Genomic DNA, 25,310 nt, shown 5'->3' with positions numbered 1-25,310 from the left:
TATTTTGTATTGCTATCCTAGAGTAAATTTTATTTTGTGAACACAGTTATTTGCTATTTCTCTTCTACAGTTTAATAGATTTTGGGGTTCTTTAAAGTACAGGATAGCAAATTTTTCATGAAGGCATACTTTACATGGGTCATCTAAATGCTTACACGTGGTAGCTTATCTTATTATTTTCCATTCGACTACCGGCGAATGTCCGCTTTCTTTGAGTTCCAAGTATTTATTCGCTAGTGTTGTTTTTATACGGTGTTTTTTATTGTTGAATGTACTTTTGTGGTCATAGTATCGGGTTTTGAAATCTAAGGAAGTCATGCCTATGTAATATTTCTTGTTATTCGGGTTTTCTTTCACAAATATTGTTGCCTGATAAACTACGCTTTTTGTTAGACATTTATTTTGAAGTGGGCAAAGTGTGCAGTGTCTACAGTTGCATTTATCTTGTTCGTTATTAGTATTTTTATTTATGGTATGGTTGTTCTTGTCTGGGGTTGGTTTGTTATTATTATTATTATTATTATTATTATTATTATTATTATTATTTCTGCTAGTGTTTGTTTTATTTTTGTCATGGTGTCTACTTTTTTTATTGTTTATTTTGTTGTTGTTTACATTGTTTTTATTTAATATTTTGTTATTATGTGCTTTAATTATCATCTCTAAATTTTCGCAACAACTGTAGGATAACTTTAAGGTATTTTTATTGAAGATTTTGTGTAAGGGGTTGGTTGCGGGAAAGTGTTTTTCAATAAGATCTAGAAATTTCTTGTCAAGTTTTGTTTTTAACATTTAATTGTATGGGGCCGTATACCAGATTATAGTTCTTTTTCTTCTATTTTTAATTTTATTATAGTTATTGGTGTTTTGTTGCTTATATTTGATATCGATATTTTTGTATCCACTATTTTTTAGGGCTGTTTCGTAGATATTGGTTGACCTGTTAAATGCATTTTCATCGCTTGAGTTATTACTGAGTCTATTTACGATCGAGTTAGGAATGTGTTTTATAATTGATGGTGGGTGATTGGACTTAGGGTTTACGTAAATTGGAGTAGCGTTATCTTTTAAGTATGGTTCATATGTGTTTTTATCTAAGTTTAACGTGACGCCCAGGAAGTTTGTTATTTTTATGTTAGCTGATACGTCTGCTTTTAGGCCTAATTTTTTCATTTCCTTGTGTATGATTTTCTTAAAGTTTTCTCCCTTGACTTTGTTGGAGTTTTTTATTATAGCCCGTCATCTCTATATAGGACGATATCCGTAGTATCGAATATGCTTGTGAGGGTATATAGAATGAATAATCCCGCAAGATCTGATACCTCTGCAGAATCTCTGGTACCCATCGCCAAATCAAACAAATTTTTCATTTTAGTTTTTATCCATTGGTTATCGTTATTTATTAGAACACGAAATGAAGTAGTTATATATATATATATATATATATATATATATATATATTGATATGTAGTTTGCTTGAAGCATTGTGTGGGATAGGTATGTAGTAGAGATTAGAAGGCTGTCACAATGCAAGGAATGAAATATAGTCGTTGTTGGTAAAAGTAGACGAGAACAAGTGGCGATTTACAAATCAATAAGTACATACATATATTTATTCAGTTGTATTGGTAAAATGTCTTACTTGTTATGTCTGCGACAAATTCCATTATTAATTTCGGAAAAATTCCCTTTTCAAATGGTAAGCTTAACAGATCGATTCAAAGCATGCTAGATGATGGAGCAGAAGTTGGGTAGCTATGTGGGGCCTCACATTCATTCCTCGCATTGTGACAGCCTTCTAAATCTCTATACACATATATATATATATATATATATATATATATATATATATATATATATATATATATATATATAGTTTGGTAAAATATATTTTTTAATTATATTTTACTCTATGTGTATAGCAAGCATTTTTGTTTAGAAGCTCAATGTTTGTTAAATATGATAACAGAGCATATATATAAAAGCATAACAGTTTAGTTACATTTGAAGATCCAAATATTTATTTTTCAGACGAAACAGCTCCTCCAGTATGTTAAAATTTCAGTATATTTTTTACAGATCCATTTCGTTATGCAGAAACAAACAGTTATTATTATGGCAATGCTGTCTCTCTTTGTGCATATACTCTTCAGAAATTTTCGAAATTCTTTGCTTAGATAGAAAAAAAATGCATGACTATATAATGCTGCAAGAAGAAAAAAACGGTGATAGAAGACCTAACATTGTGTGTTTGTTCTGGCAGCCAGAACAAACACACAATGAATATATGCATGAAGAGTGATGGTATTGACATAATAATAACCGTTTGTTTCTGCATAACGAAACGGATCTGCAAAAAATGTAGTGAAATTTTAACATGCTGGAGGAGCCTGATACAGGCATTAACGTCTATGGCTCCCCATCCATCTCTCCCCCTCAAGGCATACATGAATTCATTGTTGCTCATCATTTTTGACGTTGACCAAGTGTTCAGACTGTCAACGTATGTTTCCTATTGTCGTCCTCTGCTTCTTCTACCTACGATCTTTCCTGCTATTCTTTTCTGGTTGTCAGATAGTAGTTTGATGATGATCAGGTGCCACCTATCGTGCTAATCCTTACCGAGTGAGGTGTTCAGATTCACGTTATTTCTCGAATAAAGAGTTTCATGTATTGCCATAGCTTTATTTGTAGTTGTACAGAGAGTAGGTTGCAGTTTCTTTCTGTCCGAGCATGTCCATTGTATCCAGAGGTATGTTCTGCTCAACACAATGAAATACGAAACTATGAACAGAATTATTTCTTCCTTTATTATTTCTTTATTACTTCCGAATTACACCAGTCACCTGATTTCCATGACCTCACGTTACCCTGATTCGGGGGGGGGGGGGCTAAGTGGGTTCTCGACCATGCCCAACGGTCTCCCATAGACTAGCAGAGGGGAGGAAGTGTCTTACTTTTCATTTAACAGTAGTGCTATCTCACTGCTATTAGAATAAAAAGACTAAAGAGTTGCTGCCTGTACTTATATAATGAAACATGTCTCAAGGAAGGTTTGTTGTCCAAGAATAAAATATCAGTCTTATCCAAGATGGCAGAGAGAAATCCTACTTTTTTTTTTACAAACAATCAATCAAGACTTGAAAAAAAACAAAACAAAACAGAAAAATGATAACATTTTTATATCAAAATAAAATTTTGTTTGCAACAATCAATCATTTATCCTACCATTAGTTTCTTCTTGGGTATTGCTTAATGACATTTATTTGTTGGGTGTGATTGAAGAGAAAAATAAAATGTACTGCCGCGGTCAAGGATTGAATACCAGTTTTCAGATCATGAAAAAACTTTGATGGGTCCGTGGGAGCCTTTCCTAGTCTCACACAAAAACACGAGTTCACATTTCAAGCCACTTTTCTTGTCATATACATACGCACACACAAACATACGCGCACATGTACACACATGTAGATATATTCACGTTCACGTACATACACTCACATTCACGTGTATACACACACACGCTAACGTACACACATGTACTCACATACGCGCACACGTACGCACACAAGGACAACGTCACTTCCCCTTTCAAGGGAAATCCACACATGCGCAAAAGACCACCGGAAACAATTATAAAAGCAAGAACAATAAGCAGCATCTTCCTATTCGGACCAGCTCTCGAGCTGAGAGGTTCGACGAACCTGCCACTTCCCTTTTGAGAGGCTCGTGCCTCACGCCACTTGCTACTACGTGGGACAAGAGTTAACAGACTGTACGTACACCTTACACGTTTTCTATCTCCATGGCCTGAATTGACTTTTTCTCATTTTCTCTCTCTCTCTCTCTCTCTCTCTCTCTCTCTCTCTCTCTCTCTCTCTCTCTCTCTCTCTCTCTCTATACTACAATAGACTTTCCTTCTCACCAGTAAACAGCGAGAGACGAACACGGACATGAACACGTGTTGTACCCTTTTCTTTCATGTGTTTCTTCGCGAAATAAATTCTAGTTCGTTTAATTCAAGTAAACGCGTTGTTCGTTCCTTCCTCAAAGCAATTCATTTTTCCTTTCTCAATTCAAATCATTTCTCCCATCTTGTACGACTGGGGGATATGTATAATATATCCACCAGTCTATTACAGCTCCTTCCTCCTCCCACCACTTTTAACCTATTCGCCTTTCATTGTTCCTATTGATTTGTCTCCCCACGAGAGCAGAGTTAGACACAAGATTAGTTTTTAATGTGGAAAAAATCCAGCTCCCCAAAAAGGGGCATTCTGGATAGAAATGAAAATAAAAATTGTTTCAGTCATGAAGGATTTCTCCTCCACTGACTGAGGACAGGAAAGATGAAGTGTAGCATCAGAACAGATACTACACTGTGATCTTGATTGTTACTTGGAAAAACGGTTGCATACACACATCTCATCATTATGGTCAAGACAAACGGGTTAATAATACACGCAATTCTAACTCAAGGTTTTTGTCAGCCATTTTCATTTGTACCCCCCCCCCCCTTCCCGTCATAAATGTTGTAAATATGAGATTCAACTGATATGCCTGTTTGTTGGAGAAGTTCAAATACATAAAAATATCGATATTATTAGAATTATCATTTATTATGGTTTTTAATTATTATTAATTGTTATTATTTTCATTATTTTTAATATTTATGGCTATTTTTTTTAATTTGTTTTTAATTTTCATTATTTTCAATTCTGATTTTTATTATTTTATTTTTTGTTTTTATTTTTATTTTATTTTTTTACTTGTATTGTTTTATTTTTTATTATTTATAATTTTTATTTATCTTTATATATTTATTTTTTATTTTTTTTATTTATCTTTATTTTTATTATTTATGATTTTTATTAAAATTTGTTATTTTTATTATTTTCATTATTATTATTTTTAATATTTTATGTTTAATTATTATTTTTATTATTTGAATTATGTGATGCAGTTAAAATCGGTGCATTCAATCTTTATCTTTGGAAATAACTGTTTTTGTTGTTTTTGTTTTTGTTTTTTTTGTAAATCCTGACCTTAGTTCTCTATCGTTTTTTAAGCAAAGAAGAAATATACAATTGTTTTTCAGAAATCATACCTCATCCTAAGAAGAAGTGACTGGAACTTAGTGAGCTGGACCCCTAAATGCCAGGTCAAACTCCAGATAGTATCAACACCCACTACAGCACAAATACTACACTATGATCTTAGACGAAAGTGTCAAATAAAGTAAAGGGCTGTAAGGTTAACAATACGTACAGGGTGAAACAATAAAATTGTCACCCTAGAAAAGACGACATGATTTCATTTCCATTTGATGAAAACCAGTTTTCTTCTTTTTTTTTTTGTTGCAGACCATCTACAAGTTGGCCAGTTTTGTACAAATCCCAAGAGCGATAAGACCTTCTATCATGTCTGAAAGTGACACAACGAGTAAGATCGGAGATGCGCCACTGTACAACTCATGCTACTGATCAAAGTTATGACAACAGGACCATTGCCAGCACCCTCAAAATACAAATCTGGACGGTTCAACAATTGAGGGCACAGTTCAACGCATCGGACAACCCACGGTTATGATCTTTGGTGTGGTTTACAGTAAAGGCCACATTATGCCGTCTCACTTCTTCGAAGTCAGCTTGAAAGTCAACACTGAAGTGTACCTAGATATGCTAAAGAGTGTGGTGATCCCCTTGTGCAATCAGGTGGCCGCTGGCAGACCTTGGGTGTGAGAGCAGGACTTGACACCAGCCCACAAATCCAAAGAGACCCAGGCTTGGTTTCAAAAAGAGTGCTACGACTTTGTACCCTTCTCTCATTGGCTTCTATCTTCCCCACACCTGAACCTGCTGGACTACTTCGTTTGGTCATAGGTCCAGAACATCACCAACATGACTTCCCACAACACCAAAGGAAGACTGAACGCCGCTATCCACCGAGTATTCGCTGAACTCCTGCCGGCACTTGTGAAAAAGGCATGCTCACAGTTCTGGACCCGTATCGAGGCAGTGATTGGGGCTGAAGGCGGCTACATTAAATAGATGTCAGCTCTACTACATAATCAAGTTACCTGAATTGATTTTTTTCAATAAAAGTTTTAAAATAAAGCTGTAGTGTTGTTTTCTTTAGGGCGACAAATTTATCATTCTATACTGTACTTGTATTTCAAAATGATCATTTAACGAAACATCTCACAAGAACATAGAAGCAGTTTCTTTGGTTTTATTTGTTAATCAACTCAGACGTGTGTAAAGAGCTCATAATGATTGTGCCTCAGATTATATGGTCTGCATGAAGTCCTCCTCGTTAGTTGCAGGTATTTATTAAATGTACAACATTGCAGATTTTTACTCCTGACATTAAGAACAGTAAGGTTTAGCAGATGCATGCAAAGCTGGGAAAGGTTTGATTCAGAAAACAAAAACGGATGGTGAAGAAACAATGTTTATATGCGATTCCATGCCTAACACGTCTTGCAAAAATGTCTTATTTTTATTTTCCCCAGGAGGTTAGACAAGGTCAGGTGTTGGTTTGAGAAAAGTCTTTCTGTGGGGTGAAGTGGATTTGAACGTGGCACACTCAGGTTTTCAATTTGTGTTGTTAACCACTTGTCACATGTAGAGATGAAAAGAGGATAATTAATCCCTATTATAACTCCAACTGGATTCTCATCAGAGCTCTGACATCATCAGGTTACCAATGCCTCTGCAATGGTGAGGAAGACTAGTACATGATCCACAAGTATATTTTTTTTAAACAGAAAAAGTAAAAACTAAAAGAGGAAAATGACGGGTATGAGAAAGTAAAAAAAAAACAAACAAGGGTTGGAAAAATGAAGGAATAAAAGAAATCAAAAGACTGAATAAGTTCGTAAAGAAATTGAACATGAAATGTCACACAGCATGACAAAGTAAACAAACACATTGTCCAGAAGAAGAAATGAGTAAAACATATCGTTGGTGCCGGGAATGGGAGCGGATAAAGAAAAAAGAGGCATGCTGTGTCACCAGTGGTTGCAAAAAGGAAGTAAAGATAAACCGGAAGAGGAAATTAGGAAGAAAGTAACTTTTTAGTTAAGAGTAACTTAAAGGGAGATAATAGTTTCAAAACAGGGAAGCAGAACACCTAATTTTAAAATAAAACTTCCATGTTTTAAATTTTTACACTTTTACACCGATTTTCGCGGTTAAAAACCAAATTTTGCATGGGTTCAAATACCCTATATATTAAGGGCCAGACCAAAAAAACTGATAGAGGAGTTTGATAGGCAAAATTATAATATATATATATATATATATATATATATATATATATATATATATAGAGAGAGAGAGAGAGAGAAAGAGAGAGAGAAAGAGAAAGAGAGATTATTCCAGGTTAAACTTTTTCAGAGGTGAAACAACCAATGTATTTAGTGAGGTTCATGCAAAAGTACTCAATATCAAAATAGAGCAAGATATACTTTTTATTTATTTTACATAAGTGTTAATACGTCACTACACATTCATGAGCATGTTTCAGTTCAGAGACTTGCAACTGGCTGACCGAAACATGCTCATGAATGTGTAGCGACATATAAATGCTTATCTACCTACTATATAATAAAATGATTGCAGAAACTCCCCTTCTGGACCAAATTACGGTAGGTTTACAATAATAGATGCCACATACAAATTTATTATGTCTAAACTATTACCCACCGTCTTATATAATTTTCAAATGCTGTTACATACACCTTTATTCGTTATAATAAAAATCTACCTTGCTTCCTACAAGTGACATCGTCATGACTGCCAAGACTTTTAGATGAAGTAGTCCATATTTTCCCCACTAAAACAAAAGTTCATCCACTGCTCCCAATCAACACCGGGTAATTATTTAAACATTATAACTATATTGCCCTGGCACTCTTATTAATTGGATGAAACACATATACACATACAACTACATTTACACTTCACTATTCGAGAATAATGATTTCTCCCCACTAAGATTCCAGCTAATCTCATTGGCTGCCATTTTGCATTATTTAGATTAACATTATTTGCATTTTTGTACAATAAAAAAAAATTTGTCACAGATTTCTTTTTATCATGTACGGTTTTAGCATCCTAAATTATGTGATGATAAAATTAACTGATCTCTAAGTAAACGAATACAAGCTGTTGTCTCCACTCAAATATTAACAGAAAACCACCGAATCAACGATATTTTCATTACATGAAAACATTTACACAAGAAGCGGCGACATATTTTCCTTTGATTTAACAGTAAGTGATATGGTACGGTTCTAAAAAAACAAATTACGAACCAACAATATTTCCTTTATATGAAAACATTTTCAAAATAAGCTGCAGAAACTATTTCCTTTTTTTTTTTTTTAAATTAAACAGTGCATGTTATGGTAACGTTTTTAAAACATTTGTCTTTAATATTAAAAATACAATTTACCTTTGGTGGAGACAAGTAGTTTTCAAAATATAATGACATGCATTATGTACTGCAATTCACTGTTCTACACATGCACACTATAAACAAGTCTACTTCTTTCCGCACGAATCAGGCCCCCCCTCCCTCAATTTTTGTTTTGGTTTTTAGGCTTTGCGGGTGGGTATGTTGCCAACATATATCAAGGTTAAACTTGAGGCAGATACTTTGACAATCCCTCTCACCCTCATAAAATGGGGTTGTCTATTCTGAAATTCATTCTTACCATGCCGAGGTTGGCCGTGTCTATTCCATACAACGTTCTAAACATGAGGAGGTTAGGGGTGTCTATTCTTCAGAAAGCCGTTCTTAACATTAGAACTTTAGGGGATTGGCCAGCAACAACAACATTAGTTTAATTTTTTATGAGGAGGGGGGATGCCTCCACCGGGCAACGCTGGTTAACGGATCCTGCTAGTGCAAAATAAATAAAAAGTATATTATATATATACATTAATGAAATCAAAGGGATGTAGTGTTTACCTGATAGAAGCAATGGTAAACGTTAAGCTCATATAAATAACAGTATTTATATATAGAAAATTTAATATCAACCGAATAAAAAAGCTCAATATGCAATAGAGAGTAGAGCTTATTATTATTTCTTTTTATATATGTATATATATATATATATATATATTTCTTTTAATCATAATTTTATCAATTATAATTAACTAGCCTAGGTGCCCGGCATTGCCTGGATGTTTGTAGGTGTGTGCTGAGCAAAAAAAAAAAAGTTGTAGCAGGCAGGCAGGCTCGAACCCGTGACGCTAAGGTTGAAAAGAAAGTAGAGGTGTGTGTAAGGGTGTTGGTTGAGCAAAAAAAAAGAAGGAAAATTGTGAGCGCAAAAACAGTAGTTGTAGGCAGGAAATCGTGAAGGAGAAAAAGAAGGTGTAAAAAAAAAAACGTGACACATTAGCTGTTGCACCCATCGCCAAACCAAAAGTGACGTAGGTTTAAATTAAGGCTAAACAATCAAAAATAGGCGATGACTTTCGAAAAAAAGCGACCCTCCCTGTAGAAAAGTGGCCAGTTGAGGATGAAGAAATTAATGTTTTTAGCCAATTTTTCAATATTTGTCGTCCGAAGGGTCGAGCTTCAAAATGATACCAATTTTGTGAAAATCCGTTGCATCTGTCGAAAGTTTTTTCGAGACATACATACATACATTCATTTATACATACATGATGATTGCAACGTCTTGTCAGACGAGTGCCATTCCCTCAGACACTTAAAGTCCATGAGCTCAAATGCCTGAGGGAGTATCTATACAAAGATGATGTTACAGAGTTTTAGCTTTGTACGACAGCTAAGTCTGTCTCTCGGTTCAAAATGTTAAGATCCAGCAACAAGCAATAGCAAGATAGCCAGCAACAAGTTAAACTGCAGACCAGCTTAATGCGGGTACTGGTCTCTCACTTTATGTTTTTTTTAAATTAGAGATTTGCTTCTCCTAGAAAAGTTGCTTTCACCACGGCTTACGGAAGCCCTCTCTACCCCAACACACACACACATATATATATATATATATATATACATACAAGTATACACGGTGCCAGTTGGCCGTTGACCCGAAAAAGCGTTCATTCGCCCTTTGGAAGGTCTTGTTTTTAATTCTTCAGGGAGACTAGCCGCTCTCCTCACCAAACAAGTCTGGTGGGGGAACCAATTTAGTTGCCGGTGACCCGACCATGAGGCAGGTAGTACGTGGTTACATTATACCAGTAGCATATGGCATGACCTGACATACATACATAGATTCATGCATACATTTAAACAGACAGATGAGATTTATATTATAGATAAAGCCTTTATTGTATTGAACTCTATACTAAGTGATCCTTGTCCAGCATATACGTTGCTTCTTTGAGTCATTTTACTCTCAACCATTCTCTGGTTCCTCTTTTCCCACCAATATGTGGTAGTGAATTACTTAGAACTTCAATCCGGTCATGGCTGACAGAATAAGAGCATGCTACTCTCGTGGATTATATAATAGTGTTCTGTTTGAAATTCTGTGCAGGTTCCGGAGTTTAACAAAAGATACCTCAGAAAGGTAATAGGTTACCCCGACCAAAAGATTGTGAAAATTACAAGTGAGATGAGAAGAGTAGTTTGTATAATCCAAATAATATGAATTATTAATCCTTATCTCCAAAATTCAGATTCAGAAACAGAAGTTTTTTATATAATGGAGAGGTCATTCCATAAGAAATGACGTCAGAGCATGCATTACAAAGCAAAGAAAATGCTATTTCAAACTTAAGCATTACTAACCAAATATATTATTTGAAACTTAAGCATTACTAAGCAAAGACCCCATTTCAAACTTAAGCATTACCAAAAGAAAAATACTGTTCCAAATTTAAGCATTATTAAGCAAAAAATGCTGTTTTAAACTTAAGCATTACTAACCAAAATATGCTGTTTCAGACTTAAGTATTACTAAACAAAAAAATACGGTTTCAAATTTAAGCATTACTAACTAAAAAATGCTGTTTCAAACTTAAGCATTAATAACCAAATAAAATGTTATCTAGACTTACATATGATATACAAGGGTCGTTCCAAGAGTAAAGTCTCCTTGTTTTTAACTAAAAAAGTTGAAGAGTTACGAAGGCGAGAATAGTATCATTTGAATAAGCGTCATTTGTGCTCCAGAATTTATTTTTCTACATAGTCATCACCATTCTCAATGCACTTTTGCCAGGAATTCAATGATGCATGTCTGAAATTTTTTCATGACTTTTTTACATGCTTGAAATGATTAAAGTTAAATTATACCTGTTTCTTATTAATCATAAATTTAAATTATGTTATACATTTTTCCTATTATGCTTAAAAATATAATTGTGACAAATTTAACTTTTTTTTTCGGTAAAGGCCTAGATTAGAAAGGAGGGAAGATTGTTCAAAAAAGGTAATTTAAAATTGAACATAGGCGATGAAAATGTTTTTTTTTTTTTTTTTTTTTTTTTGAGATGACGACATGCTAAACGTTTGGAGTTAAAATTATACATGAAATCTGAAAGAAAAAAAATCTTTTTAAATAAATAAACATGCTAAATTTATCAGTGTTTTTCTAAAATGATGACATTATGGATTGAAAGAAGATTATTATCTAACAAGCGTACATCTTTTTTTTCTGTTATTACGTAATACTAAATTGATTTTAATTTTAAAATATTCAGCATGTCAAAAAGAGAAAATTATCGCCTGTGCGCAATTTTGAATAACCCTTTCTAAGATTCTGTCCTGCTTCTAATCTAGACCCTTACCACATTTTCCTATAAATGATGAATTTAAATTATAATTTTGCTACTTACACGTGATTAAAAAACAAAAATACATTAAAAAAATCTTTGATGTACATATTCGTCACAGAATGAAGATGTCACATTCCAAAAAACATGTAAATTGATCAAGTATATATATTTTTTAGTAAGATAATCAATTTTACGACTTTTAGCAATTAAAATGTTAATTATTTTGAGTACAAACAAAATCTATGTAGTCGAATTGAATTGTCTTTAAATTTTGATAAAATTTCAAATAATATGTCCACTCCCAGCCTCCTCCTCGCTTTCTCATAAAATTTGATATTTTTGATTAAAAAAAATCAATTTATGTGATTTTCGGCATATGACATCTTTGTCCCCCAACGAGTATGTACACCATAACGATTTTTCGGTATTTGTTTTTAAAATACGTATAATTCTAAATAATCACTACAGTTTTTTTCTTATTATATTAAAAAAAATATATGATCGTGGCTAATAATTATAACTTTTAAAAAAGAATATTGAATATGCAATTCTTTTGTAATCTTTCTTTTTGTACATATAAAGTAATGTATATATTTTGTGGGCATAAGGAAAAGTTCTGATGTTTGTCTCTCTAAAACAAAAAATAAAAAAAAAATAAAAAACGACATTAATTTTCTCTGAAAAAATATTTATATATAATTAAAGATTCTGTTAAATGGAATTTCAGAAAATTAGTTGGATATTTTAAATTTATAAATTTATCTTTCTTTGTTATGTGGAAATCTTTTGTTCTCCAAGAAAGAGATAAGGGGGAGATAATATCATGTCCTATTTTGTTGAGTTGGTGTTTGTCCAGAATTTCCCTACAAACACAAAAAAAAAAAAAATATAAATAAATAAATAAATAAACAAATAAAATAACGAAAAATCATTATAAATATATTTAACCGGGACGGAACACCAAAACTCAGATAATTGTAGTTTTATTTTAAAATAAGAAAATCAAATTTTATGACAACATCTTGAAACCAGCCTGAAGGAACAAGGGAGATAACTCCAAATCGATATTTTAAAAGGCCATTCTTAACATGAGGAGGGGAGGGCAAAAAAAAAAAAACACTACACTATAAACGATTTCCTCCACTGTGCCTAAATTTAAACGTAGATGCCATGAACGAAGTTTGTTTTCTCAGAACCATGGGACACTGTTCTGCTGGCCTTCTTCCCAGTTTAATACAACATGGTAGCCTTCAAAGCCAATTTAAACAAGTTCTTCTTGAGCCGTTCTCATAAATAATCAAATTCTACCCAATCTAAACCGTTAACGATTACTATGCTATCAACTTACATTCATTAACCCTTATCCTCGAGTGGCCTTCAGGTCTTTATAAGTGGTAACTACTTGATCGATTTACGTGATTCTTGGTGTACCATATTTTCTTTGTCGTCATGGGTATATGCACCATGAGGATTTTTCTTTATATATATATATTTTTTTAATATGATGGTAGCTCTGAACAAGCAGCCACAATTTTGTTCTATATTTAGCAATAAGACAAGGAGACGTCTGCTGAGTTTTCTTCAAGATGTCATCTGGAGAGAATGGACTTAGGAGATAGACTACTGCTATCTTAGCTAATTGTTTAATTTTTAACTTTATTTGGTGCAACTACACTGTAATAGCGAAATTCGAAATTTTTAATATTGAATTTTAAGGCAAACTAATGGTCTCTACTTAAGTGTCATGTTACAGTAATGAATATATCCAAAAATTACGAAAAACGATGAAATAGAAAAATATATTAAAGAAAACATTTTTTAACAAAAATTAGTGAAAATAAAATGTTTAGCATAAACAATAATAAATGGATTGTTTTTAGCATAACTGAGTTACTTCCCCTGTTATTTAGTCATGTATACCTAAAGAAATATGTTGAGCTTTTTTTACGATAAAGATGGAAAACTTTTTTTTAATAATGCGGTAATATTTAAGTACTTCTAACATGCCAATTAAGCAGACATCGTTGCTTTTAGATGAAATTGGCACAAAGAGTAGATACCATTTTTTTGAATTGATTTTTCCATTTTCCAAATTTTACTATTAGAGTGTAGTTGCACTCTTTATTTTGTAACTTACTGAAATGAACGACACACGGACAGAGAAAACATGAAAACCAAACAATATCATCAAATGTCGATTTTACTTAACTCTTTACCGGCAGAATTTTTGGATGCAATAAATATTTTTTTTAATCATGACTTTATGTTCTTTTGGACTCAAAGGAAGAGGATAAAGAAAAAAAAATCACCAAAATGTTGAACCATGCATAGACTCGTACTTTGAAGACCAGTTGGGCTGATAAGCCATAAGAGAAATATTTCCTATACAATTAATTAATATTTCCTATATTATATGTATATATACAAAAACTATTTCCTATACAAGTGTTTTCTTTGAAAGACTACTTGAAAGTACAAGTTGGCGGCAAAGAGTTAGAGATACAAAATGAAAAGGAAAAAAATATCTGTAGCTTTTTATTAAAGCTATCTATTTCATTTTACTAAGAAAATCATTTTTTGATAAAGAACAGAGAACTGTTTGAAATAGTAAATTTATATCAACACCTATACTTTACATGTAAGATTTTCAATAACAAAATAAATGTCTTTATACATGTGTATGTGCGAGAGAGGTATACATGCAGTCTCTTTTTTTCACTTCTGCTGTAGTCGCTTTTTTTTAATCGTCGCCATTTGCTATAGAAATGAGCTTCTTTTTCTGAAGAAAGAGAACACAAGGAGATGCTCGCAGAGTTTTCTTCAAGATTTTATTTGGAGAGAGCTTACTTATGAGAGAGAGGCTAATGTTATCTTAGCTAATATCTACTTCTTAAACTTTTCTAACTTAAATGAAATGAAAGACGCAGGCAGACAAACATCAAAGTAACATTCGACTTAGATTACAAGTTTCCTACATTATTGACAATGTTTTGTTCGTACAGTTTCCCAGAGAGACGGATCTGAACATGATCGTTTTCTCTTCACTCAAAAACGTGATATTTGTCATCGTCTCTCTCTCTCTCTCTCTCTGTTTTGTCTAGAGTGTTTGATCTCTGCTCCCCTGACTCAAGTTTATGTCATTCTTTGATTATTCAACCCTAGAAACGATTCTCTTTTACAGACCACCGTTTTCATGCACTCAGTGTGACCCTTGTCAAAATTCACACTAATTTAATCGCCATCGACATAGGGTTCCTAATATGTAACACTTAGTAAAATTTGTCTTAAAGTAATACTATCTTTTCTTATGAAAACAAACCAAAACCTTTTGTCAAGCAATTTTTTAAAATATTGTACTAGCATGGATACCCGGTGTTGCTCAGATTCCGTTTGTGCGCACTTGCTATACTAAGGATATTGAGCAGTTTTCCATTATTATATGTCAATGCATTGTGGGTAACGCTGATACCCCCACAACAATTTCAAAAATAAAAGAACGAATAAAAACACTAAAAATGTAATCGGCAAAAAAAAAAAAAAAATCAAGAAGTATATGACAACCTTTCCACCAGATATTTCGTCAAAAAGGATACGAAGAGAAGAAACTATTCTCTTGATATTGAGCACTTTTTGTTGCCCAAGAGGAAAAAGCCAAAAACTTACAGACAAATGTTTTTTACTCACACCGTTACGAGCGCTTATGACATCATGACATTGCAAAATAAGCGTTTTAAACATAGTTTTAGTTTAATACGTGTGAGTGACTTGCGGAAAAAGTGACACGAAAAACGGACCCTCCTTCCAAAAAGTGGTCGAGGTGACCGCTATAGAACGAATCTTTTTTTCTAATGTTCCCATATTATGCATCCGGGACATTGCCCTTTCAGATGGTACTAGTTTTGACTCGGTTGGATGTGTATGACAAAAGGTTTTAGCACCCCCCCTCCACACACAGGTCTTCTTTATATAATAGATGTAAAATATTTAAACTTTCTATAAAATAAACCGATATATTTGATATAAGGGTTTAAGTGTTCATTAATGGACCAAGGAATCAGGGTTCAATCCTTGGTAGAGTCATACCAAAGTTTAAAACAAAAGGTGCCTGATGACTTCTTGCTAAACCTGCAACATTATAAAGTGAGGATAAAAAGGTAAGCGTAGTGAGGGAAAAGTGTGGCCTCCTCCCCTACATCTCGGTGTAATGATAAATGAAAAGGGAACCTTCAGCTCGCCATTAACTACAGTTACTTTATTTAGTTTTTAAACATTTTATAAAATAAGCGCAACTTTGTTAAATGCAGTTTGCTAAGACAAAGCAAAGGAATCTTGTAGAAAGAAAAAAAAAAATAATGGCCTGAACATAATGCGAAGAAACATTGTGCACATGCGATGAATATTGTTTTATTAAATGAGGAAGCATTTATGGTTATAATCAGTTAATGTATTTCCTAACTTCCGGCGTAGTTGCTACCGGAAGTGGTGACAAGACAAATCAGTTCCTCCACTTTTATCGTTCTTCAGTATTTCTATTGTGAAGCGATTTATTGAAATAAAATAGAAAGGGCATTATTGAAAAATGTACATTAACAATTAACAAAATTATAAAAAGATAAAAATAACACAATTGGTCTTTATTTGCACTTTTAATAACAAAATTAAAAAAATAAAAGCTTTTATTTTATTTGAAATTGTATAAGAAATATATTTATGAAATTATAAAAGTATGATTTTTAAAAAAAATTTTTAAAAGTAAAAGATTTTTTTCTTTAAATTTATATAATAAACGTATGTTTACTAAAGTATAAAAATACAATTATTAAAATCAAAATAACAAATTTACAAAAATCATAAAAATCGTATCTAATACATAATATTCCCAAAATAGTTTGAAAATATTTTGTTTTCAATAATTCTTTTAAAAAAGAAGAGTGCAAAAAGTTTTTTCAATAATTCTAAAAAAAGCAAACTAATTTTGATAATTCTTAAAATAAAACCAAAAACTTGTCAATGATTATTAAATTATAATAATAATAAAAAAATAAAACTGAAAAACGTAATAAAAAAGAATGCATGCACAGGAGAGACATAAGCACGAGAGAGAAAAAAGCAAAGGGATTGATTTGCGTTCTCACTGCTTCCGGTAGCAACCACACCGGAAGTTAGGAAATACGTTAGCTGACTACAACCACCGTTTGTATGTAGACTCCATTTTTTCTTACGATTATTTCATCATATGTACATATTTCAAGCATTTTGTTAAGATTACAAGCGTAATACTAAATAGATTTTAACTCCAAATGTTTCCTCATTTACTAATATTTAACAAATGCAAGGTAAAACAGTATTTATTTCTTGTCCACATTTTTTTTTATTGTATTATGTTCTGTGGTTTTACAGACTGGTCAGTTTTTAATTCTGAAACGACAAAGTTGTTGGAAAAAGTTGTCAGGTCTAACTCTGTATTATCAAAATTGTTAACATTATCAAAAATTAATTTAAACATTGTCTTTGCAATATTTCGCTCTTTTTAGGTGGGGCTTAATAAACAAAAATATTGCGAAGTATTATTGAACAAATTTGTAAAATAAAAAAAAATTAAACAAAATTACCGACAATGTCTAAAAGTTGCAGTCAAATAATGATATAATGAAAAAATTCTGTATAGGTACCAAAAATGGTTGCAGTTTTAAATGAGGAATAATTTCCGTTTGAAATCCACTTAGTATTATGCGTGTAAAATTGAGAAAAGCCCACTTGAAATGTGTTGGCATGATGTGAATGTTAAATCAAAACAAAATGGCTACTGAATTTGACCTGGTATCACGTTTATCAATAAACAAAACTAGAATTTTAACTCGATATGATTCATTGTTTAATAATATTTATGCAACTACACTATAATAATGAAATTTAGATGAAAAAAAATGATTTAAACAAAAACAATGGTATCTATTGACCTTTTGTGTCAATTTCAACTAAAAGCAACGATATCTACTTAATTGGCATGTCAGAAGTACTTAAATATTACATCTTTATCGTAAAAACCCTCACCATATTTCTTTAGAAACATGTGACATAATAAGGGAAGTAAATCAGTTATGCTAAAAACGAGGCATAATAATTAACTCATGATTGTTAATGCACAATTTATTAAAAAATTGGCAGTAGTTACACGCGACTTATCTTCCCTTAGAACTCTCTAGCGTTTTTCTTTTTTAACCAAACATTTTATTTTCACTAATTTTGGTCAAAAAATGTTTTCTTTAATAATTTTTTCTTCCTTAGCGTTTTTCATAATTTTCGTACATGACAATTAAGTAAAGACCATTGATTTGCCTTGAAATGAATATTAAAAATTTCGAATTTCGCTATTTTAATGTAGTTGCACTTAATATTTATTTATAATTATATTAACAGATTTTAACAAAAACATAAAATCATTTTTAATGCCTATATTGTTTTTTTTTGTCTTGTGTCCTTCTCCGACAATGACCTTTAGACATTACCAAATTATTGACCCCGTTTGAATTAAAATCTTTCTACGATTAAAAAGAAAAAAAAAAAAAAAAAGAAAAAAAAAGACATTGCTAAGAAAAGCTATAATTATAATTTTGGGGGGGATGGGGTTGAATAATTATAAAAGCTATAATTATAATTTTGGGGGAGATTGGGATGTATTCTTTATTTTTTTTCTTTCTCTAAACTTATTCTATAATAAATCAAGGATAATTCGTACATTTTTTGTAAAATGGTTGACACTTATGGCTTCAAAATGACGATCCTGAACATGACTTTCATCAGAAGGCCTGGTCACTGAAAAATGATGTCATACAAACAAGATGTGTCAAACAGTCTTTCCCCCACTCTTTATCTGTACCTAAATCAAAACGTAGATTCCATGAACAAAGCTTCTTTCTTAGAACTGCACGCCTGTGGAACTCTCTACCGCTTGCCTGTTTCCCACCTGCCTTCAACTTGGATGTCTTTAAGTCCAACATAAACAATTTCCTGATGAACCGCCCCCTTAAGTAATGACACTTTATCAAACCTCCAATACTAACGATTACTACAATACTATCTCATTGATTACTGTACATGCAATAACCCTTATCCCCAAGTGGCCTCTGGTGACCTCCATGCAAAAAAAAAAAAAGTCAAATTGTTTATATGAGAATATTTTTAAAACAAAAGCATTCGAAAATAGCATTTTAAAAAATTCATTGAAAAAGAGAAAAAATAAGGAACCCGTTTCATGCTGAAACTAAACTTTATTCAATTTAGTTTATTTTTATAGCTTTAATTTCCAAATCACTATCTGATTTTCAGCTTGAAAACGTATGAACAAAACGTATCAGTATCCTTTTAACCCTTTATGATCTGGTTGAACTAATTCGCTCTGTTGTAAATAAATGAATATAACGACATCAATAAAATGGGAATTGATTCAAACACGCCTTGTACATATTAGTTCAGTATGTGTGTAAATGCCAGATACCTCCAGATTGCAACTGTCCATTGCTTACATTCAGTATGCCGCCATCTGTCTCAGAGAGTAGGGATTTCGTTTTTTTTTGTCATAAACACAATTTTCCAAGCACTACGGATAATAATCAAGGTAAGTTTACAAAATGCAAAGCTTCTCAATGGTAATTTAACTTCATAATTTTTCCAGTTTAAAGACAATCATAGTATCACCCTTTAAACTAACTAAAATTAATAATAAATATTTTTTAATCATCTACATCATAATTCAGGTCATAAAAGTTTAAATAGCAAACAATTACTAGATAAAAGAGTAAATAATTTCAAACAGAAATAACTACAGTCATATCTCCACGTGTAGTGTGAAACAATTATTCCCCTTGAAACATTTTTTTTTATCAGCTTAGCACCGATCAGAACTAAATGCTCTCACGTCAGCAGATAAAAGAAACTCGGCTGGACCGACCGACCGACAGAGAGAGAGAGAGAGAGAGAGAGAGAGAGACACACACACACACACACACACACACACACACACACACACACACACACACACACACAAACCTTTTGTTCTTCCTGTACACCTGTGATAAGAAAAAATATATTGTGTAAATTCTACAGGGACTAATACAGTACATAGGAAAAATCAAATCAGTTTAGTGAGAAACATCTGTCCTCCTAACTCCATCGCAGGATGTAAAAATTATTTCAAGTTTTAAAATAAACACTAGATCTAAAAGAACACCGTTTCATCCACACAAACATATGGCAGAATGTTCACTCCGTGTTTCATCGTAAATTCATGTGAATTCTACTGGGAACTAATTTTTATCTTCTCGCATATGGATAAAGTAAACAGGTCAAGAGTGTTGCAATTTCGATTATAAATACAGTACATAGAAAAAAATCAAGCCAGTTCAGTGTCCTAACTCCATCACGAGATGTAAAAATTATTTACCAGGAAATATGCATGCTAAGGTGATTCACACCAATGGATAAATACCTTAACAAGTGATTTCTATTTACACAAGTAGCAAAGAATGACTTTCTTTAAATCTTTCTCTTTTATCCAAACAAATGGATTTATATGTAGCTGTCTACATCAACATTTCTAAGCCTGTTTTTATAATAAAAAATATAATGGATTTGAATACCATATTGATGAACACTAACTTTTCTAATTTTGCAACTGATTACCAGGCAAAAGAGAGTTAATACTCCACATATTAACAGGAAATCGTAATCATACACCAAGACTGGTTTATAATGAGTAAAATCTTTGTTGGAATAACAAACACATACACATATATCGGCAAGTTGAAATGCAGACATAATTAAATGCAGTTCATAATTAAAGGATACTCTAACTTAACATCTAAATCTGACCCACGAGATCGTCGTGGGCATGGAATGTGTGCCTACATTAAAGATGACTTCCCGTGTGGTAGGGATATCTCCAGAGAAGACCCTAATTTACCTTATATCTGCTTCCGGGTAGCACTTGCTTACACCTCTGCATTTATATTTGCCCTCTATCAGCCCCACAACAGCGGAGTTACTATTTTTAAGAGTATATCTGAGAAAATTGACCACATCCTGTCTGATCATCCTTCGGCTAACATTCACATTTGCGGTGACTTCAATGTCCATAATGTGGAATGGCTGACCCACTCAAATAAAGCAGATGATGAGGATGGTGGGGGAGGGGGGTTCTGTCATGATTTTGCCATTGCTTATGACCTCACTCAGATTGTTCACGAACCCATCTGTGTGCCCGATACTACCGGTCAGTATGCAAGCCTTCTAGAACTTTTTCTATCAACTTCCCCTGAGCTATGTTCATATTCCGTTCTATCTCCTCTGGGATCCTCAGACCACTCCATCGTATCAGTGAAGATAAAAATGAAATGTAATAAGTCTTCAGACATACCTCTCCACTATACTGTATATCGATACTCTATGGCTGACTGGGATAGCTTCTTTTTTTTTTTTTTTTTTTACATGAAGTTCACCACTTATCAAGGTCCAAGGGCCACTCGGGGATAAGGGTTATTGTGTGTACAGTAATCAATGGGATAGTGTAGTAATAGTATTGGAGAATTGATAAAGTGTCATTACTTAAGGGGGCGGTTCATCAGGAATTTGTTTGTGTTGGACTTGAAGACATCCAGGTTGAAGTCGGGAGGGAAACAGGCAAGCGGAACAGAGTTCCACAGGCGTGCAGTTCTAAGAAAGAAGCTTTGTTCATGGAATCCGCGTTTTGATTTAGGCACAGATAAGGAGTGGGGGAAATTATTGATGGTGGTTTCAGCTAGTCGGGTGTTTTTTTAAAAAGATTGGCGAGGGGGGACCAGAGAATGGAGCTCAGACGAGCACTTTCCATGGAAATAACGATAAAACAAAGATAGGCTCGTTACGTTTCTTCTGTGGGAAAGAGGTTGCAGAGAAGAGAAAAGGGCATCCCCCACCAAGCCACGAAGTTTATTTTTTACTCTGTCAAGGCAGGATAGGCTGATTTTAGCAGCTCCTACCCAGATGTGGCAGCAGTACTCCATCCTTGGACTTACTTGGCTTTTATATAGATAGAGAATTGCATCATTAGTGAGATATCTTCTGGAGCAGTAGAAGGATCCCACCATTTTCTCAGTGACCTTGGCCACAGACTTGATGTATGTGTTCCATTTAAGATCAGGAGTAAAGGTCAAACCCAGTAGCTTATCAAAACATGGGGTCTCCCCTAGACGAGAGCCGTCCATTTCAATTGATGCCAGATGGGGACCAGAGCGTTTATGATGTAGAGATAGAAGCTTGGTCTTAGATGCATTAAATGTAACTAGCCACCTCTTCCCCCACTGTACCATGCGCTCAAGATCAGAGGAGAGAGAATCAGAGAGAACATCATCATTTATGGCCTTTGATGTGTTGCCATAGATGGTTGTGTCATCAGCATAGATGTCAACGAATGATTTAAGTATGTGTTTTAGGAGATCATTGATGTAGATCAGGAAGAGAGTTGGGCCCAGTATGGACCCCTGAGGGACTCCAGCATTAATACTGTGGGCCTCTGATTTCTGCCCATCAACCACTACTCTTATGAGCCTATCAGAGAGAAATGATTTAATGATCGAGAAAACATTTCCAGTTATACCGTAGCTGGAAATCTTGTGTAGTAGTCCTTTATGCCAAACCTTATCGAAGGCCTTGGATATGTCAAGAGCAATTACCCTAGAAATGAAGTCTTTGTCGAGAGATTCGCTAATCCTATGAGATATAACCGTTAGCACATCTGCTGTAAATCTAGCAGAACGGAAACCATATTGCGTGTCGCTAAGAAGGTTATTTCTGCTGAGGTGGTTGACTACTTCTCTATTTATTGTGGATTCCAGCAATTTACTCATGACACACAGGAGACTTATTGGTCTGTACTGAGAGGGAGATGACTTATCACCTGAATTCTTAAATACAGGGCATACTGATGAGGTTTTCCAGAGTGTTGGGAAGCACTTCTTAAGGCAACGCTTAAACAGTTTGGTAAGTATAATGGAGTTTTCAGATAAAAAAGACAATGGTTTCAACTGATTTTTTTTGTCAATTCTAATAGATTACAATGGTTTCGTTAAACAAGTCACTGTTTTTATAAGTTTGGTAATTTATCAGACTTGTTACTTTTGGGTTTAAAAACGATTTACATTAGTCGAAAAATATTGAGTTAATTCTGTCAGGTGAAAACTCTACTTGCTTTTGAAAATGAAGAGGAGAGGGAAACTAACCAAAGAAAGAAAGAGGGCAGCTATTCAAGTCATTCACTTTTTAGTGTTAGTTCGAATTGTATTTGATGTAAAAACGACTGCTGTTTAGACAACTGGTTTTATTAGTGACCCAATCTTCCAGAAAAAAGCAAAGAGGAAAGATTAAGCTGAATGCACAAAGAAAATGGGTAGCTTATATCAGTGTGGTAACTTTCTTATGTCCATTTGTGTTCGTCTCACACAGTATCTTTTTTATCTACCACAAACGTTGATAAAAAAAACAAAAACTTATTTACAACTGTATTTCAATGTTGCTCTGTCAGAGGAAATATTAAATACTAGCATGACTCATGTAAATTCCACGAAATGGTTTGGTTGGTTGTTTTTGTTTTACGGCATATCAACCCTTTTCAGGTTATTTAATGCCGAATCCAGTGATTTTGAAGAACTATTTTTTTAATAGAATATATTGTTTTTTTTTCAAGTCAGTTTCTATTTAACCCATAGTTGGGACCCTAACAGGTACTACCACTCCGAGTTAGAGTGGTCCTTGGAGCAATGGCAATTAAAGGGTGGCTCCACACTCCCCAAAGCCCACAAGCTGGGGCCTCACCATCGGATCTAGTTTAAGGTCATATCCAGGACCTCCACGAAATGCGAAATATATTTAAAAGGAACTGTATGTATATGAGTGAGAGAGAGAGAGAGAGAGAGAGAGAGAGAGAGAGAGAGAGAGAGAGAGAATTTCATATGGACTCCAAAACGTTTGGGCCGATTTTTGTGAAATTTTACACAAATGTACTTTACGTACCTGGCAGTGTATCAGAATGTCTTTGATAAGTATCAATAATAAAAAAAAAATCAATAAAAGAAGGAACAGGTGGTTTTGATCATAGTTAACACCTTATACAGCCTAACATCACAAGTGTATTTGGGAAGTTTTATTATCACACAAGTAGAAAAGTCTGGCATATAAAATCAAGAGTAGATTCTTTGATATGACAGGGGTGCGTTCGAAATGAATGTTTCTGTTCAATGCACAACTAAACCATGATACTTGACATTTTCATTTGAAACTAAAATTCAGACCATTATCCCCACAGAAGCAGAAAGGCCAGGCATATCAGATCAACAATAGGTTCTTTGATATAACAAAAGCGTGTTTGAAATGTTTCTGTTTAGAGCACAATTGAACCATAATACTTGACTTTAGCATTTTAAACTTTAATTCAAGCTATTATATAAAAAGTAATTTTATAAAATCAACAGTAGATTCTCTACAGTGCAATGCAGAATACAATGTATTGTGGACTAAGTAACTGCGGGAAAGCATATGAAGCTTCCTCCCGATGCATGGGTCCCTAACTAGAGCAGGAAATGAATCGATTTGATTGAAAAATGGACGATTCCCCCCCCTCCGCCCCCGATTTCGATGACAATAAAAATATAGGATTGTAAAACATTCATTGATCATCCCAGGCAACGTCGGGTCTCCCTGCTAGTGCTTTGATAAAGCTGATATTTTTCTGAATAGCGCAAAAAGAAAAACAAACAAAAAAACAAACAAAAAAACAATTAGCTTTTTGGGCAGAAAAACTAATAACATGCAGCAAATATGAGTTTAACATTTCTATGAAAATAGTGTTCATTTTATTTTAAATATCGAGTTGACCCAAATGAAATAAGTAAATACTAATAAATTCTCAGAAAGTAATTTTGTGCTATATAGTTCAATACAAATAATAAAAACACTCTGTAAGAGACAGTCTTTAATTTACTCTAGCACCCCGTGGCAGCCACTGTCCTTTTTTTTTCTGTTTCTTTTGAATATTCCCTTTGGTGCTTTTACACTATTGGAACGGGATTTTGTAGTCAATAAATGGAGTTTTCAGATAAAAACAATGGTTTCCACTGATTCTCATAAGTTACAATAGTAGCTTCCAAATTATGCAGTCGAAATTACCTGAATATGATTGAATTATTAAACAAAACAACTTTAATTGTGTCAGCAGGTGAGAAATTGCTGCCATCTTTGTTTAATTCGAACAGAAAATCACCTCCCTTTTGAACTCGTCTGTGTCTTACGATTGTTTTCATCAAATTCTATTTTTTATTTTCTTTAATAACAAATTTTCTATCTTATTAATTTTCATAATTTTTGGATACAATCATCTTAAAAATACAAGGAATACGTTGATACCATTGTTTTCATGTGAAATTCCGTTTCCGAAAATCTCGTCCCAATTCTGTAGAAGCACCTTCCCTTTTTCTACATAAGTTTTTTAACTTCTTTCGTGCATGAAGAACCACTGCA

At 33.4% G+C, this 25,310-nt stretch overlaps 1 long non-coding RNA gene across 1 annotated transcript; it reads left to right on the top strand.

Annotated features, from left to right (window-relative positions):
* The first annotated feature begins 2,089 nt into the window (after nt 1–2,089).
* LOC145276743 (uncharacterized) lies at nt 2,090–6,116 on the top strand. Its single transcript, XR_013868003.1, has 2 exons — nt 2,090–3,775; nt 5,364–6,116. It is a non-coding gene; the product is annotated as an uncharacterized LOC145276743 (long non-coding RNA).
* Nucleotides 6,117–25,310: the final 19,194 nt, after the last annotated feature.

Source organism: Euprymna scolopes, chromosome 5 (genome assembly GCF_053919585.1).
Source record: "Euprymna scolopes isolate OS-2025 chromosome 5, ASM5391958v1, whole genome shotgun sequence".
NCBI lineage: Eukaryota > Metazoa > Mollusca > Cephalopoda > Sepiida > Sepiolidae > Euprymna > Euprymna scolopes.
This window is presented reverse-complemented; position numbering and strand designations above follow the sequence as displayed.